Source organism: Pseudochaenichthys georgianus, chromosome 21, assembly GCF_902827115.2.
Source record: "Pseudochaenichthys georgianus chromosome 21, fPseGeo1.2, whole genome shotgun sequence".
Lineage (NCBI taxonomy): Eukaryota > Metazoa > Chordata > Actinopteri > Perciformes > Channichthyidae > Pseudochaenichthys > Pseudochaenichthys georgianus.
The window spans coordinates 33,398,872-33,414,413 of NC_047523.1; the positions used below are offsets into that span (position 1 = coordinate 33,398,872).

A 15,542-nucleotide genomic window follows, 5' to 3' on the forward strand; every position below is an offset into this window, starting at 1 on the left:
AAAACATGTCACAATAGAGGCCCAAAATAAAAAAAATATGAACCTGAAAATTGGAATAATATGGCCCCTTTAAAAATCACAAATTGACAGCAGAAAGAAACATATTTACAGCCTGAAAGACACTGTTTTTGTCTCTATAACTAATCAAAATAACAGCAACAGTTATCCATTTAAATGAAATTAAAGCTTATAAAGTTATGCATTATAAAAGGCAACGGCCAAGAAGTCGACTTCAGAAGACTCAACTGGATGTTATTCAGAAAAGTGCTGCATTTGAATTAATGAGAACACACACTCCTGATGGATGACTTTGCAACAATCATGTAGTATTTCTTCTACCTCACGATCAGTTGACACAAATAATAACAAAGTTGTTTATTTTCAACAGCTGGGCTTCTTCTTCAGGGAGGCAGTGTGAGACTGTTCGTTTCAAGTATACCAAACCAGACTCTGGAGCTGAAGAAGTGAAGACACGACAGTTCAGACATTCTGTTCAAATCCTGCAGAGTTTACATAATCCAGTTAATAAAAATGTATTTTTAAAATTCCACTTCCACAAATTATATATACTTAAACTTCACTCCTCAATCCTATCTTTTGAGCTGTTATATGCACAGAATACATATATGAATTAATTCCCAAGATGAAAAGGTGTAAGCTTCTGAAGCAGCGAACAAGTGTTTAATCTCACCTTTGCAGCTGCGATGTACGAGACAGAGAACACTCCAATGTAAATTAACCATCTGCTTACACTGAGCAAAGCACTAGCATACAGACTCATCTCCGCTGCATCAGATAAAAGAAAGGTTTGTCTGCAATTTAATTCTACAAATGGAAATTGTTAAAGTTATGCAGAAGCACTTATACGGGTATACATTGTGTACTATTTAAATCTATACATATTGGATACACAGGGCCCCATGATGTTATAAGGTTACACTGAAATGTGTTGGTGCACTAGTCAATCCTAAAATGAAATCCCAGGTCAAATTCAAAGGGTCTACAGAAAACTTGATCAGGGCCGATTCATTGTAAGTGACGTGGCTGTTGCTCCAGTGCTAGCCGTTGGTACGCTGTGAAACACGCTTTTTTTGTTCTTAGCAGAAGAAATGGGATTTTTAAATTAATAAAATATTTGTTCAAGTCAAGTCTTTGGTTTATTTAGTCTGTGGCTGTGTATAAACGGGAATATGTGCTTAGCCCGACGCTAAGCACATCTTCCCGTGATCCTGGTCACCCTGTTGGTCGTTTTATTTTCATTAATGACCGCCTCGCTGCACATTATCCCTTACCCCACCCTACCCTATCTCATTCTATGCCTACTGCACTGTGATAATACCTTCTCAGCCAATGAAAGGCCACCCCTTCTCTTGTCATGTAAAGATTAAAATATGTGGTTCAGATCAGAGAAGAAAAAAGTAGACACTGCACAGTGCAGACACGAGTAAAGACAGATGAAAACCAGGACATCAGAAGCCAATTGAAGTCCTAAACTGAAGGAAGAAAATCGAGTTACAGAGAAAAGCATATGCACAGTACAAATGCTCTCCCTTTCCTCACTTAATGAACCCCTTGCGACAGGTCCACCGCGCTTTAGCCTCAGGAGGCAATGAGGTTATTACCGACTAGGACATCAGACTTCTCCCTGTGTAATTATACTGCCAGCGTCCGAGCTCTCCGGCGCACTTCATCACATCTTAAAACCCTAAAGTGCAGCTGTTATGAATAGCCTGTAGACTGAACGGCTACCCAAGCCTATATAAATGAGCGACTGAAGGCAGGACGCTGCCAAAGCTAAAGAACCGTCTTGTTGTGGAAAACAATCAGGTGTAACCGTTATATCCAACGTCCCCTGGGTTTCACTTGTTTCTGTGTTTGCCATAGTTTCAGGAGAGGAGAGCCAGACACGGCTGATGATATATTGTATGCTTGTTTATAGAACATTTGCTTTCCCTGATGGATGGAATAATTATTACTTTTCACTTTCAAAGGAAAAAGCTCATACTTCAGGGGTAAAACTATATATCACGCTAGCCCTCATCCTGCCTCTGCCTTAGCATGAGGACATAATGAAAGGCTTCCTCCTCCCTTCACTTCCACTGCTCACCTTCTCTCCTTCCCCCACATGTGCCTTATTATGTGACCTACATTTACTGTGGTGCTGTGCATGCAGATGTTAAGTGCACACATCGCTCCACTGACTGTATACGTCGATGTGTGTTTGCTCCAATGTCTGTCATTTTAGCTTTACCCACGCAAGAACAGAATGAATATTGCATTCACTGCTGCCTCTCTGTCCGTGTGAGGAAACGCGCATGTGTGTCTTTTCTGTACTGTGGCTCTGCCTGCCAGTCTTTGTGTGGAAATGTGACTACTAGCAGTAGATCAAGCGTCTCCCCACCACTGGCACCTAGCATGTGGAGCCCAGAACACACTGCAGGCCATGCAGCTCATTCCAGGCATCCGACCGCCTGCCAATCACAAACACCAGAGCATGATATCGCATGGCTGCTGCGCATACAGATGCACGGCTCAGAACAGACCAACCTTGAAAACCTGAAGTACAAACCTGAGCGACAAATAAACTGATTTCAGATCAGCCTTGGAAACCTGAAGTGCAGCGGAAACCTGAGCTACAAATACACTAAAGCACACGGTACATTTCCCTTCTACTCTTAAAGAGCCTGTGACACGGTTTTCCCCCATCATCCAAACCCATCAATTTGAGTACATATTGTCCCCTTGAAAACCGTTACTGAACTGATTTTGGATATTTGTACTTTGATAACCATTAATCTGCCTTCAATGTTGACAATTTTCTGGATCTTCTCGCGGATTCTTCAAGTCCCGCCAAATGATGGGTGACGTCATTGCGGGCACAGCGCTCCAGCTGCACCGTCCAGGATCCCAGCATCTGCATGTAAACCTTTATATATATACAGTCAGATGTAAACGCACGATGGTGCACACAGCAGCAAGCTCAGACAGCGATGACAGGTTAATGTTGAACGTGTCTGAGAGCTCATATGAGGCTGAAGGATCGGTTTATGTTGTATCTTCTAAGTTTAGGAATGAGGTGCGTTAATATGGGCGATCATATGGCCATGTAGCCAGTGGTGGACTGGGACTAAAAATCATCCCGGGACTCTCGACCGGCCCACTTCGGTACCGCTAGTAAATTGTCAACGGGGGGAACGGGGGATGTAAAATACAAATATAATGTATAATGTCTGTGTCTTTGACATTAGCGCTGCTAGCCACCTGTGCCCTGTACTACGAAGCCAGTTCAACAGACCCTGGATATGTTTGAGTAACAAACAAACTAACAACAAACTAACAAACGAGATCTCGCTAAGCGGTCCTACGACGCTGGTTATCAACTCGGTAAATCAAGCCAGGGTTTCTCTCTCCAGCTGAGAGCGCGTTCACGTCTAAGACACGAGTGGATCTGACTTTAATTACATTTGTCTCGAGTGTTTCGTCAACATAATGTGTTAAATAATACTTCTGCATCCAGTCTGTGACACTGTGAGTGTTGCACGGCCAGATGAGGCTGGAGAAGCTGACTCAGATAAGGAAATATATGATATATTATGATATTATATGATCGATGATCTCATTGATGATGTAATATGAATGATAAGTGCGACACGTCGGCGTCTTCTCTGCATACGGCAGTTTAAACTGTATTTCCTTTATCCTGTAATATGACTTGAGAGATTTAAACTGCGCACACTGAGTGGATCTCTTTTCTATAGACGCCGGAGGCGGACAGCGTCAGGTAAAATAAGTTATTTAGCCTTCTCAAACCTGAGCCTCACGCGCCGCCTATGGGGGATGTGCTAGTGACTTATCCGACCGGCCCACTTCGGTACCGGCCCATCGGGATTCGTCCCGATGGCCAGTCCGCCACTGCACCCAGCCCACGTAAACTGTCAACGGGGGGAGCCTCGCTGCGGGGAAACGGTGGACCTAGTGTCCCGATCGGAGTGGGAATAATAATAATAATCCGTGCATTTTATCCATTAATTTCCCCAACATTGTGGTAAAAAACCACACGTTTAATCCACGTTGGTGTACTACAACTACAAAAAGCATCGGTTTGTTTTCTCATCAGTAAATGCAGACCGGCTCAAACAAATCATCCTCACTCATCATTTAATGTATCATATGTTCGCCGAATTGACATGAAAGCACTAATAAATGTAGTTTCATCCACTTGAGTTTATAACCACAAAAATAATCGATTTGTTTTTATATCACATCCGACGGGAGGAAATTCAGCAGCTCTCACTCCCGATTTTTAATCCTAATGTAATCATCATCTTCACCACGATCATTTATGTTTATGTCGCCGAATTGACATGAAAGCACTGACACATATGAATATACTGTAGTCAACTTCATTAAAACGTTCTTAACGTGCCTAAACTCAGTAATTCACCATTTCTACGCATGACACAACACACTTTGTCCGTGTTTGGCTCTCGAAGCGTTCCCGCATTGACGTCACTTCCGGCTTCCCCCAAAACTTCAAAATGAGTGAAGGAATTTCCCCGCGATGTTCGAAATTATTGATATTTAACGAAACGGTATCGCTTTTTCTTTTTTAAACTGACGGTTCAAGATTACTAGTAGCCCAATATTTCATTGCACAACAGTTGTTGGGATGGTGTCACAGGCTCTTTAAGTAAAGAGGCTTAAAGGAGAAACAGAGCATGCCACTTAAGTTTAAAAAGAAACAGAAAGGAAATCCAGGCATGCCTAGTTTTGCCTGACTACAAATCAACTTGCCAGGACTTGCAATGCAGGTCAACACGAATGTTCCCCTCCACCAGTATGCTGGCACTGCTTTCAACAATGAACCTTGGTTAGCCCTCTCTGCTTGTTGACTTGAAAAGGTAAACTGTGGCATTTTAACATGTATTAGATCAAATTACATTTAATTTAGCTTTCCAAAAATAAGTGCAGTCAACCATGAGGACAGAAACTCAGAACAGCAAGAAACATGCAAGTAAATTAGTTTCAAATAGGCCAAAGCATGTCAAGTAGAACATTTTATTTGGATTTGTGTTACATTTTAATGGCCAAGTTGTTAGGGGGGGGGAGATGTTTGAATGCTTTCCAGTCAATTGATACTACTGATAACTAAACTGAGGTTTGAGCCACAAAGAAGCACCGTGTGACACATCGGTCGGCATTATCTACCATTAGAATAACACATTAATGCTAAAGAAATTAACAAAGAATGATCAGCAACATTTTAGCCTTTTATTTTATTACTATCTATATCGGACTTTCTTGATCCTGAACCCATAATGCGCACTGAGCAGGAAAGAAATATAAATCCAGCCGACCTGATGCAACATAATCATTCCTTTGAAGTTGTGTTTGTGTCCACCAGGAACAAAGTCAAATATCCTCTTTCTTTTGGCTCTGATTTGACCAACTCCAGAGGGAAATATCTGACTCTGCTTAACGCTATGTTCACCAGCCACTCAGCAACTTGTTCTATTCTAAAGGCCCTGACACACCAAGCAGTCACCAGAGGACTAGCCGACGCTGAAGTCGGCTGTTGCCTGGCCGTGTTCTCCTGCGTTTTGGCCATGTGTCGCACGGGAACACACCGCACCGACTTCAGTGCGTGAGTGGCAATAACTCTCCTTACCAGCAGGCGGCGGTAGTGTGTATTCGTCATTCAAAAGAGGCAACAACCGGAAGACAGAGAAGAAGAAGAGTATCTTTTCTCCGTAATATCATACAGAGCTGGCCTCTCCTGGATCAAGGTGATGAGCAGGTCTTCGTTTGCATCATTCCAGATCGCCATGATGAGATGAAAATTAATAGCAGTCTGTGTGTGTCTTCTTAAATCGTTTGTTTACATCCCTCACTTCCGCTTCGCTTCTCATGCACTGATTTGCTAGCTGAACAGCCAATCAGAGTGATTATTTGGTCCGACTGCCAGACCCGATTCATGGCCGATTCAACATGTTGAATCGGCCATGCATCGGGTCTGGCAGTCCAAATAAGGCGTGTCACGGTCGACGGTGCGGGACACACCAACCTGACTACGGCGCCGCGAATGCCCGACAGCCTCTGACGGCCTCTGACTCCCAAAATCGGGTTGGTGTGTCAGGGCCTTTAAAAAAGGTAGGAAACACACAGTGGGTTTAACACAGCATTTTTACTGAAAAGAAGCAACCCGATAGAAACAAGGATGATGATCGGGGCAAGAGAGAATCAAAGCCGCAGCACTTTGGGCCGTAAAGCCAAACAATGGCTGGAAGGCAGTAAAACACTAAAAGGGAAACTGCTGATAATCCTGTGTGGGCTCATCAGTATAACGGATCCCTATTAAATTACACATAGGAATTTGACCCATTGTTAAAACGCTTGAAGTGTCTGCCCCTTGAAGCAAGGATTCCTCTGGTTAGATGTATCTGATGTCAGGGAAACTTAAAGAGACTCCCCCTGGTTCACCTTTCAACTGTCCAACACCAGATTTCCAGCAACGTGTGTCAATAACCTCGTTTCACTATCCTCAGCTGCACCGTCTCCGCAGCAAAGAACTCAACAATATATATGTTTTATAAGCTCCCCTCCATGTGATACTCACATAAAAAAGATCAGATCATGGTCTTGATTTTCTGAAATGATCAAAAGAAAAACAAGACCTTTGATCCCGTCTCTCCCTGGGTGGTATCGCAGAATCATGCGGGGATGGCTTCATGCTGTTGTAATACCGGGTCCAGCAAGGTCAGAGCAGAAAGTACCAACTCCATTAAAGACTGATCCCGCTGAGGCAGATTAGGTCTATCCTGTCCTGTCTCCAGCTATCCTCCTTCAACCGCCGCACCGATTATATCAGCGGAGCAAAAAAAAGTCTATTTCTGCAAAGGTGTGCTTAGACACTCATTAATCTTCCTCTAAAACAAGCGGCTGCACACAAAAAGGGCCAAGAGGAGCGGGGAGGAAGTCTCTCTCACACCTGTCACACTCAATCTGCAGTAGAAACTCACACCTGGCTGATGCACAATGCAGACAGGAAACGACGGGGTATATATGTGCTGCAACTATGTACCCACAAAGATCCTTGATATCTAGAATACTGACATGACACCTGGACACATTAAAATACATCTGGACAAGTCTCTGCACCCCCAATTAACCCCTCTCCTTCTACCAGAGCAGCATGTGAAGTGCCTTGTAATTACCCGAGCAGAGGACGTGTTTCATTTAAAAACCAGCACTTCCGAAACTGCCCTTGAGAAAAGACAAGGATCTGACTCATTCACAGTGACAAGAGAAAGTCGTCGGCCATCTAACATCCCCTGGCTGCCCGTTACCTAAACAGCAGGCTTAAAAGGGTTGCATCTAACAACACTGTACTTAAACACTTCACGACTCACAGTCAAGCATTAACCTACACTTTGAGAAGAAAGGACATCCGACAGAAAAGTTGGAGTGAGGACGAGTTGAACCATCCAAGCACATCCTATTCTGATAAATCACAGAGCAGCGGTTCTTGATGACAGGCTTTCACGGTGCAGAGAGCCCTCTCCAATGCAGCCTGCCAACAGCAAGGTCCTATGAAGGAAATGCAGCTCTACACCTCATATTATGGCCTATAAATACAGCTGGGAGTTCCGACACCCACAGCGAGCGGGCGTTTGATGTGAGGAAGAAGCGAAAGTCCACTTAAAGCTCATTTCACTTTCTGTTCTTCTTCGAGTGGAGGCTGAACGGTCATAACAATGCTTGTGCCATCAGACTGAATGAACACTTGAAAACTTACAGTGAGCCTCTTTCCATTTGTGTCTGAACTTGTTACGGGTTCATCGGTGCACAAATGTAGGGCTGAAACTAACGAGTTATTTTCATTATCAAGCAATCTAGATTTTCTAGATGAATCATTTAAATATTGGAAATATCCATCCCCGTTTCTCAAAGTCAAAGAGGATGTCTTTAAATGAATGGTTTGGTCAGAGCAAAACCCAAAGATATTCAGTTTAGTATGATGAAAAGCAGAAGGAAATCTTTATTTGAGAGGCTGGTCACCGCATATTTCTGCCATTCTTGCACGAAAAATTACTTAAACGATGAATTTATTCAACAAAATACTTTACACGTTACGAAATAATCGTTGCAGCAATGTTTAAAAGGACAATGGCTGCTCATGAGCGTCGGAAAGTTGCTGTTACTTTAAGAACTCAGAACAACAGTTCCCTGGTCCAGACACAAAATAAGGGCCGATCAGATTAACAGGTTAAACAATGCTGACATTTAAAAGCGGACAGGATTTGTCCATATCAGAGCTTCACACACTTGTAAAGCAAATCATGTTTGACTGGCCAGACAGCAACCCCACTAATCTAGAGCTCTACAGCCAGGCATCTTAACCGCCCTATAATCTGCCTGAACTCGGGACACATACTTCTAAACACAGACTAAGATTAGCAGCCTATGAAAGAATTATAGCGCAACTATGAAAGCGACGCCAACATATAAGCTGCTCATGTCGCTGCTAAAGAAGACTCAGCTTAAGGGAATAAGAGCACCATACATCTAACGCAGATGGCCTTAACTACTCCTCTCAGGAAGTTTACAATCGCGTGGCGACCGCTAATAGCCCTGGACGTCCGTGTGTTTCTCACGCAGCGCCGTGTCCTCTCACTCGGCCAGGAGTGAGGGGCACAGCTGGTCCTGATGACTGCAGCACGCCTGCCTTTGAAGGCTGGGCTCAGATAACTGCTGCTCTGGTCCGTTAGCACCCATCTGAAATTACACCTCCACCTTCCCAGAGTGCCCTGCCCAAACAATCCCCTCACTGCTATGTACGTTATCTCCACATACGCAGACCCCGAACAATTTAAATGTGAAACTCGAGCTTTGACCCACAGTCTTCAAGATATAGTGTTGACCTAAACGTTTTATTAAGCAATGAAGTTTAATTGATATAGTTAGATGAGAAAACCAACCATTTATTATATGTTAAGCATCTCCGAACCACATATTTGGTGGTGACGAAGAACAGGGCGAAAAGATCCGTTCCATTGATCCAGCGACCAGAAACGAAATATTAATGTTGCTCTGAATGTGTAAACAATGCTTTTTGCTATCAAATCAAATCAAATCAAAAATCAAATTATGTGTCAATAATGTGTTCAAACTTTTCTTCAAGTTTCCATAATTTGGTTTAATTAAGACACATAAAACTTTCCAAACATTCTTCTGACAAGGGATTTTATCCACTGGTTAAAGGATGTTTGCGATGATGAAAAAGATGTCTGACTCTGCCGCTGATGAGATGATTCGTTACACATCTGTCTTTCAGAGACAGAAAGTCTGCATCCCTTCCGAGTGCGCATGCAAGTGTCCTTGAAGCATAATTCCTGTTTTTTCCGTCTGGCAATCTGTTTTCTATTTTTCCCATCGATGCTATAAGGTCAATCAGTCACACACTGAACCGCACAACACTGAAACATTGGGAGAAAATACTTCCAGTTTAAACTTGCAATGTTTTTTACTCTGTTAAGTATACATGTAACTTATGTGAACACAATTATAAAGTTAAAACACCTCACTGAGATTTATATTATGCCTCACCTGATTGAAAATGTATCCTCCCTGCACACACGTTTACATAAATAGCTCCCCTTTCAGACTTTCTGCGGTGCGATGCTAATCAGAGCAGTCAATCTCTGACTAACTAGTTACTTCCGTTACTGGGTCATCACTGACAGCAATTATGCATTTCATCAATTGGTATTTTTAGAACAGCAGCACTTCCTCTGCCACTTTGTAGCTTGATAAAAATCACCTCCCAAAAGGTATTTTCAAGCCACTAATTGTTGGGTTAACAACGAAGAGTCTTGCAGTGTTTTCATACAGGTCATAGTCATATCCTGCTCATCATTGCTGTTGTTTTGCCTTGTTGACGCCTCTCAGCTGGCAGCATCTGTACCGCTGTGTACATCAATATTACAAGGTTACGGGGGTATGGATTAACTGAGAATCAATCGTAAACTAAGACTGCATAACATATATAATTGTTATTGCCAGAACAATAAGCACATTGCTGGGATTTTCTTCATTTAAAGTACGGAGAATATCAGGAGAAAACTGCACGTCGAAATGTTACCATCGTCAATTTATAATTATAAAGAAATCTTTTACTTTCATTGTTTTATTCAACAAGAAATGTTGTATTTAAAGCAGTACACTGAATGCAGCACAGGATACATTCGGTTTTGAATCAAGATTGTTATCGTTATTCAATAATCTAACGCATATTTTTCTTATATCGTGCAGTCCTTCCATGAACATACTCCATCTCCTGTCAGTGCAGTCTTGGGTATGTTCTTTTGTACATTATGTTTAATGTATGTGCACGTTTCTTCAGGGGAAATGGATGTTTCCTTCCATCATGTCATTTCTATTGTAGTGGGAGTGGCTAGTTTTCATTGGTTAAGCAGTGGAGCCTGGTTGCTGTTCACGTGGATATATCTGGTGATGAACACCTTGTAGGTTGGAATAAATTAGCTTTTAACTTGCAAGGTGCGAACAACATTTCATTTTTGTTTTTCTGGACAATACTGAAAACTCAAGCTGCCGACGACACTGCCGGCAACTCTAGGTGTCCAGAATGTATGGTGTCTCTGTGTGGGAAACGGCTGCATGGTCTGATGTTTCGCCATTGTATTATAAAAGTGGCATATTGTGAGTGCACACAAAGAAAGCAGCTCACACACCTGTACTCTGTCGGCACACAGAGGGAGGCCGCCTTGTTAGAGACAATAAATATCCAGCTGCAGAGACAAGGAGGTGCGAGCCAGTGTGTTACACATAGTTTTCTATAAAAACAATGAGGCAGATGTTCTGAGGAACTTCACACATTTATAGTGGATATGTGCTTTTATTAGAACATACATAATGCATCGTAATGGTGGGTAGCAACATTTAGAGTTCTGTTACTGTGAAAAATAAAATTGTCCTGGCAGAGAAAAGATGAATAATTTAGCTTTGGTTTTATATAATGCGTGTCCTTTCCGCCGTACCCCGGTGGTTAAAAACACAGAGCACTAAATTCTGTCTTCCTCACATACGCTCAAAAGCTTTGAAACGCTGAGTGAACATAATTATTCAGCAGCTGCACACACAAACAAAATGACACTTTCCTGACGCAATGTCACTATAACCTGTGGAGAGGTTTGCTGTTTTTTCCTTTTTTCAAAAGACAGGCTGGTGCCTTTGAGTTCAATGGACTGAAGTGAAGTTATGTGTTCTTATTGTAATGAGTTTGAGTACCCTCGACCTCTGCTGCTGTTTTTGAAGGTGATGTGCTCATGAAGTTTGTTATGGAGTTAGATTTGGGTCAATATTCTAGCGCGTAAAACAAGCTACTCACGAGCGGAAAATGTGCTTTTACACGCGCATAAAATGACCCTCGCGCGCAGATTAAACCCCCGCGAGCGGCTCTGCGCCCGCGAGTGGCTCTGCGCTCGCTCGTGAGAGAGACAGCCTTCTTGCTCGCTCGCGGGAGTGTCAGCCTCGCGGAGTCTGTCTACGCGCGCGTGAAAAGTTTCTGGGATTTTGGAGCGGAGCCACTGGACTTTGATTGACAGCTGCAAGAAAACCCGGAGTTGCCAGGTTTGATAGATGCCTGCACTACCAAGAGCCGAGGAGTGACGGCAGCAAAATCAGTTGGACGAGATTGAATGGTAAAATTGTCCATAAAAAAACTATTATATTCGTAAAAGTGTACAGCTAATATATATATATATATATATATATATATAAAAATTTATTTTATATAAAACAATATATTTTTGAGTGGGCTGTATCTGTCGAAAATTGCTAGCTACTGTCTGCTGTACACTCTTAGAAGGGATGTGTCAAATATGACACAACATGTGTTGAATTTCAACACACCTACAGAGTGTGCTCAGGGACAACACGTGTTGTGTTTATTTATGTGTAAATCATTTTTACACACAAAATGTGTTACATGCCCCTAACACACAATGTGCACATTTTACACATTGTGTGTCATAAATGTGTAACCAAGATGAACACACTCATTTGTTATTTCTGCACATTTTGTGTTATATTTCTTTAACCAGAATTAACATTTGATTGTGTTATATCTGCACATTGTGTGTCAATGACGATTACTGGAAGTACCAGGTGGTGGATATGGTTTTTATTCAAAAAAAAATTGAATACAAGAATAAATTCATTGGACATTTATTTACAAGGATTTCATTAGCACAATATGTCATTAAGAAAATAATTGTTAACATTTAAAAAACATTAATATTTTTCTAATTCATCAAATGTTGACAGAATAGATCATTCATAAAATCACACCTAAAAAAACCTTATACCTTGGTTAAAACAAACTTAATCTTCAGCAAACTATTGTTGTAAATGACTTTCAGCTGAGGGAATATAGTGATGAGACTCTTCACAAGGACCACCTTTTCAGTGTTGGATGGATAATTAAGGATTAAAATGAATGACAAGTGAGCTATTTATTTATTTTTTATTTTTCAAAAAGAATACAAAAAGTTCTAGCATACAAATATTACAAATGCGTGATAATAAAGCAATTGGTTATAAAGAATGTCCTTTTGTATCAAGCAAATACATTTTTACAACCAATATATCACTTAAATGCAACAATTATATATACACATATGGACAACTTTACCATTCAATCTCGTCCAACTGATTTTGCTGTCGTCACTCCTCGGCTCTTGGTAGTTCAGGCATTTATCAAACCTGGCAACCCCGGGTTTCCTTGACCCGGTTTCCGGGTCAATCAAAGTCCAGTGGCTCCGCCCCAAAGTGCCAGAAACTTTTCACGCGCGTGTAGACAGACTCCGCGAGGCTGACACTCCAGCGAGCGAGCAAGAAGGCTGTTTCTCTCGCGAGCGAGCGCAGAGCCACTCGCGGGCGCAGAGCCGCTCGCGGGGGTTTAATCTGCGCGCGAGGGTCATTTTATGCGCGTGTAAAAGCACATTTTCAGCTCGTGAGTAGCTTGTTTTACGCGCTAGAATATTGACCCAAATCTGACTCCATATTTGTTGACATTCAGATAAATCTCCACAGCTCAGAGTGCTGAAACTCAACTTCCCTGTGGCTGATATCTGACAACTCACACTACAGAAAGCAACACATTCGAAACCCCCCACGCAAACAAAACTTGTATCGACACGTCTATGTTTTCTTCCGAGTACTTTTCACTTCCCCTACATTGTGTGGTTACTGTAGAACATGTTTAATTGAAAGAAATTGATCCCAAATCTAAAATGTTATCTGCTTTGTTATTCTAATGAAATTGCTTCAAACAAAAGCCTGCAAAAAGTGGTGCAGCTGTGAAATAAAGTAGTCCTAAAATTTACTTTGAGCACCAGTCCATCAATCCTGACAAAAAGAGTAGCACATGTTACATTGATATTTGATAAGGGGGTTATCAAATATCAATGTAACAGTAGAGGAATCAGTGGGATGAATAGGAAACATTCTGGTGCCTTCATGGTATTAATATGCCTTCCACATGCCTTCCCCTGGAGCTCTTTCCTTGGCCTGGGTTTCCTGTTTTGTATGGAGTAGTTGTCACACCATGTGCATGAAGCTGTTTACCAAAACTAAGTGTCAAGGGAACAATAAACCTCTGCATCTTCTCCTCAAGTTAGAACAGCGTGCAGGCCTGCCTTCACTGTGAGCTGTGAATGAAGTCTCCACTGTGGACAAACCACCATTTATATAGGGGAAAAGGGACCATCAAGATTAGCGTCATTATCTGCTGATCCCCATTCAACTCAACTGGATGTGTGCATAATGCTCCTAATGTGTATTAAACCTACGGTTAGTGTGGAGAGCCGCGACATGGGAAAACAGTGTGATGATCATCGCGATCCGGGTAAAGTAACGCAGACAAAGGATGTTATACTACATGTTTAATTTGTAGGTTTGATCAAAGATAAACACCGAATATTGAAACCCCATTTTAGGCAAACATCGTGCATGCACCCCTGTGCCCGCACAAAGCGCGCTGAAGCGGCCAATGCAGATCTGTGTTGAAATGCTGCAGAAAAACGAACAAAGCCTTACCTTAATAGCTGAGTGTCTCCCCGCTGGATGCTGTCCGGCGGCTCATGGTGCTCCTCCGTCCACTTTGTTGCTCACACGGCTCGGGCTTTCTGTTCGCCTGTGCTCTCCGTCCACGGAGGAGATAAACACTACTACGCCGAGCGGAGGACTGTGTTGTCTGTCACTCTGTTGCTGGCCTTTTTCTCGCATCCACATCCACTCAGTTCGAGGGGCGGAGCCAGAGTGGCTCTAGGCGGCCTGGAAGTGAAGGAAAGGAGGAATGGAAGAGAGGAGAAAGTGGAAAGGAAGGGGGGAAGGAGCAGTGGCGGTTCTAGACCAATTGGACTGGGGGGGCCACTGGGGGGGCCAGTTTTTTTCTGAGGGGGGCACAATAAATGCAGGACGAAAAAGAGAACTAGACAGTATGAAGTAATTGCGCATAAGAAAACAATGCAATACAGTTATTGGTATTTGTTTCAGATAGATCTTATAGTTATTACTGTAGCTTCAGCTTCAGTTATAGTTAGGGTTGGGTATCGTTTGAATTTCCACGATTCCGATTCCGATTCTACTTTTCGATTCCGGTTCTTAACGGTTCTCGATTCCGATTCTTTGAGGGGCAGGGTAAAAAAATGATACATGCTTCTTCCACCAAAAAAATTACATTTATTCGAGAAACTTTTACACAGGTTAGTTTAAAGTAATATTCACATGAATCAGTCTGTTTATATTCACTGCTATGTAACTTTAACCTGAGAACCACTGAAGCTACAACAGTGCAACAGTCCAACTTTTAAAAACAGTTCTTGTTGAGAAAAACAAGCATATCTGCCTTCTCAGGCATACCGGGAAGAAATGTTTGAACATTTTGAAGTAAAATGCTTCAATCTGGTGCACACGCAGAATTACTAGAGACTAGATCTAGGGGGTACAACTCTAAACACCCATATGAAGAAGATCGGTTTACATTTTAATAATTAAATAACAAATAGCCTACATGTAACGCATTTTATTTTTGTTGTTCATTCATATCTTATTTTACTATTTTATTTATGCATATTTTTTTATCTCCAGTTTAAAACGATATGTCTGGTTTACTGTCTTATAGTATACATTGGAATGATTTCAAACCTGTTTTATCCCAATAATTATAAAAGAGTGCCTTGGAAATATGTGTTTACATAAATTGTGATCAAAACGTTTGAGACCCACTGAGATAACTTAGACTAAAGTGAACTATCTAAACCCTCAGAGTCCTTTACCTCACTGAGCTGTAGTTTTCAGCCTCTCAGTCTGACTGGAGAGGACTCTCCCTCCACATCATTGTAGAAACATCTTCTTCTTCTGTTAGAGCAGCTAGCACCAGATGCTAATAACAACAGCGCCGGTTCCAGTGCACCCTCCCTTTCTCCCTCGCTCACGCGCACTTTGGCTGTGAGCTGCGG

General features: G+C 42.1%; 1 protein-coding gene across 4 annotated transcripts in view; it reads right to left on the bottom strand.

Annotated features, from left to right (window-relative positions):
* Positions 1 to 14,338, bottom strand: part of st6gal2a (ST6 beta-galactosamide alpha-2,6-sialyltranferase 2a) — an 82,063-nt gene extending 67,725 nt beyond the window's left edge. For 3 of the 4 annotated variants that reach the window (XM_034110479.2, XM_034110480.2, XM_034110481.2), the window contains exon 1: positions 14,119 to 14,336. The gene's annotated coding sequence lies outside the window, so the exon portion shown is untranslated. Of the gene's footprint in view, positions 1 to 14,118 lie in introns of all 4 variants that reach the window. The other variant, XM_034110482.2, reaches the window with a different exon arrangement.
* Between the last annotated feature and the right edge of the window lie 1,204 nt (positions 14,339 to 15,542).